Here is a 4,049-nt window from a genome sequence, read left to right as displayed (position 1 = left end):
TTTTTTTTTTTTTTTTTTTTTTGAGTGTTTTAAACATGTTTTTTGACTTACTGTGTGGTCTATTCTTGAGAATGACCCATATGCTGAGGAAAAGAATATTTATTCTGCAGCCATTGGATGAAATGTTCTGCAAATATCCCTTTGGTTCATTTGGTCTGTAATACAAAACCTGAAGTTTTAACTAGTTTCTGAATTGATTTGCACACTAAATTTAAGAACCAGATGCCTTTTGGAAGTGGTGGTGAGAGGAAAAAGAAAGCAGAATTGCTGAACAGTAAGACTGGAAATATATACATCGAAGCATTATTATAAAGGCCCTTTATAATCCTACTATGGAGCATATTTTAATCTACTGACAATGGAGAAGTTTTAGCCAGAAAATTCACACAATTAGATTTTATCTTAAAAGAAATAATCAGTCAACAATGGACAGGATGGGTGGGTATGATAGAAATTAAAGTTATGCCGACAAATTAGGATGAATGTTTTAGAAGTTCACACTCTATGCTTCTCACCAACCTCTAATGTGACTCAAAATATGTTAGAAAAGAAGACTTTGGAAAAATAACTATGGTCATGGTATGTACAGAATGTATTGTTTGGTTTGAAGGAAAGACTCGTTAGTTTAATAATCCACTTACTGTCACTTCCAATAAAATGTCTGTCATTTTCTACTTATGCTGTAATATATACAGAAACAGTGTGAATCTGTGGAAATAAACTGATTTTAGTTTTCACAAACATTTATTTTGCAAAACAATCGTCCAGAAATAACTTCTGATTTACATTTTCTATTGGTACTTCTTTAAGGCTAATCTCTGTAATAGGGTCTAATTCATTCATAATTGTTGTGAATCACCTCAAGCTTATCATATTTCTAACAAGATGCCATTTTGTAACTACCTTCCATTCCTCCTGAATTTCTGAGCTTTATGTTTTCTACCTGTGTGAAATTATCTCTGTGAAATTTGAGAGTAAAAGTTTATTATTATCTTTTCCTCTCTAGAACAATCCAATTCTACCAGCTAAAGTTCTTAGAAACTTTGTGTTTATGAGGATCTTTTTAAGGAGTATGTCTCAGGGCAATATAACTCAATAAAAAAGGTAACCATCATAAGTATTTCTATTCACACATACATACACATATACATATGTGTATATGATTGCTAATATTTCAATTATTACTTGAGATATTAATACTATTACTAATAACTGTATTAATAATAGCTGCCATTTCTTAGGTTCTTCCTATGTGTTAGGAATTGTAATATATAAGCATTTTGCAAGCACCACTGTGTATAATATAACCCTTATAACAACACTTTGAGGTAGACATTTTTATGAATCTCAAAATTTACAGAAATCTGGGGAAATTTGACAAATGTCACTCAGTTGATAAGTGACAGAGACAGGATTGGAATTCAGATCTGCTTGCCTTGGGAGATAACATTCTTGATCTCTATTCTCCACTGTCTTGACTCAATTTAACTAGAACCACTTTCTTTGTGAGTATATATATATATTGCTATGATAATGATTCATTAACATGCTCCTTCCATTCCATTATTTTAAGATATCAAAGTTTCCAATAATACTGAATTTCAAAGGTCCAGAGATTGGGGATTTTCCTTGAGACTACCTTAACCTACTATGAGTTATTCTTCATAAATAAATGCGAACATTAATTTCTTATAAGTGTCCTAAACTTTTTCATACATGTGTTCTTTCCATAGGGATAAGTTATCACAAATATAGAAACCTGCTTCCCTCCTCCCTTGGCAATTATTGCTGACATAGAAAGTTCTCAAAGGGAACTGCAGTCCACACTGATACCCCTTCAGAATTCAGAATATTAACATAAGGAATAGCAGACTTGGATGAATATCTTGTTATATGAGTTTTGAGCATACACTTTACTTCATCAAACAGTAATAGTACAAATATTTTACATTAATATTTTCAAGTTTTTTCACATTTAAAATATTGTTCAATCTTCACAAAAACAAAGCTAGCAAGATAGAAATTATCTTGATTTTCACATGGAAATTAGCGCTCAAAACAGTTAAGTGATTTAATCAAAATATCATGGCTAGCTAATATCCTATACCCAATCTTAGTTTTCATCTGGCCTCTCGTGTATTTTTGCAAAATGAATTTTTTACAAAGTATATGATAATTCACAAGAAGATGAATAATAATAACAGGCATTATTTGTTATATCAGTCCCAAAGTTAGAATTTTTACATGACATATTTATGATTATCAAAACAACCTTATAGAGCAGGTATTATTATACACACATTTCAGCTGAGATACCAAGGTAGTACAGCTAAGAAGTGGCAAAGCTGGAATTTAAACCAGATATCTTTGGTCCCAAAGCCCATGGTCTTTACACTAAGTGGAAAGAGTAAATTAACATAGAAAAAAGTTCATATTCTCTAATAATCAAATAAATATCAGTGAAAACAAACTTTGATTTTTAATTTTTAAGCTTAATATAATAGTAAAACATTATACCACAAACTGATGGTATTTTATTAATCAATGATGGGATTACCAACTGCTACACTTTTGGAAAGCAATGTGATAATACTTTAAAAACTCAATTATTTCACTCCTTAATAATGTATCCCAGGGAAATAATTCAACAGAAATAAGAAAACATAGATGAAAAAGGTCATTATAGTATAAAACACAATAACAAAAATTGAAAACTACTAACAGTTTTTCAATATGATATTACTGTTAACAATATTGATACAATAAAATGTGATTCTTGAAAAGTAATGTAACAAATAAGAAAATGTTTAAGCTTTCAGTTGAGATGCCATAACTCAAAATTGGGCCTACTGGGTACACACCAAAATATAAGTAATGCTAAATCAAGTTGGACCTTCAATTTAGAATTTAGTCCAAAGAAAATTCTAGATGAATCTAAAATTTAAACATAAAAAGCAAATATATAAAAATAGTAAGGAAAAGCCTTCATAAGCATAATGCAAACCTCAGAATTTACAATCCAAAGACATAAATTTAATCACCTAAATGTTTTAAAAATTCTATGTGGTGGGGGCGGAGCAAGATGGCTGAATAGGAACAGTTCCAGTCTCCAACTCCCAGCTCGAGCGACACAGAAGACAGGTGATTTCTGCATTTTTAACTGAGGTATTGGGTTCATCTCACTAGGGAGTGCGGGACAATCAGTGCTGGTCAGCTGCTGCAGCCCATCCAGCGAGAGCTGAAGCACGGGGAGGCATCGCCTCACCTGGGAAGCTCAAGGGGAAAGGGAATCCCTCTTCCTAACCAGGGGAACTGAGACACACAACACATGGAAAATTGGGTAACTCCCATCCCAATACTGCACTTTACCAAGGATCTTAGCAAACGGGCACATTAGGAGACTATATCCCACACCTGGCTGGGAGGGTCCCACACCCACAGAGCCTCCCTCATTGCTAGCACAGCAGTCTGTGATCTACGAGCAAGGCAGCAGTGAGGCTGGGGGAGGGGTGCCCACCATTGCTGAGGCTTAAGTAGGTAAACAAAGCAGCTGGGAAGCTCGAACTGGGTGGAGCTCACAGCAGCTCAAGGAGTCCTGCCTGTCTCTGTAGAATCCACCTCTGGGGACAGGGCACAACTAAACAACAACAACAACAACAAGCAGCTGAAACCTCTGCAGACGCAAAAGACTCTGTCTGACAGCTTTGAAGAGAGCAGTGGATCTCCCAACATGGAGGTTGAGATCTGAGAACGGACAGATTGCCTGCTCAAGTGGGTCCTTGACCCCTGAGTAGCCTAACTGGGAGACATCCCCCACTAGGGGCAGACTGACACCCCACACCTCACACGGTGGAGTACACCACTGAGAGGAAGCTTCCAAGGTAAGAATCAGACAGGTACACTCGCTGTTCAGCAGTATTCTATCCTCTGCAGCCTCTGCTGATGATACCCAGACAAACAGGGTCTGGAGTGGACCTCAAGCAATCTCCAACAGACCTACAGCTGAGGGTCCTGACTGTTAGAAGGAAAACTAACAAACAGGAAGGACA

This window comes from Mandrillus leucophaeus, unplaced genomic scaffold (genome assembly GCF_000951045.1).
Source record: "Mandrillus leucophaeus isolate KB7577 unplaced genomic scaffold, Mleu.le_1.0 Scaffold174, whole genome shotgun sequence".
Lineage (NCBI taxonomy): Eukaryota > Metazoa > Chordata > Mammalia > Primates > Cercopithecidae > Mandrillus > Mandrillus leucophaeus.
This window is presented reverse-complemented; position numbering follows the sequence as displayed.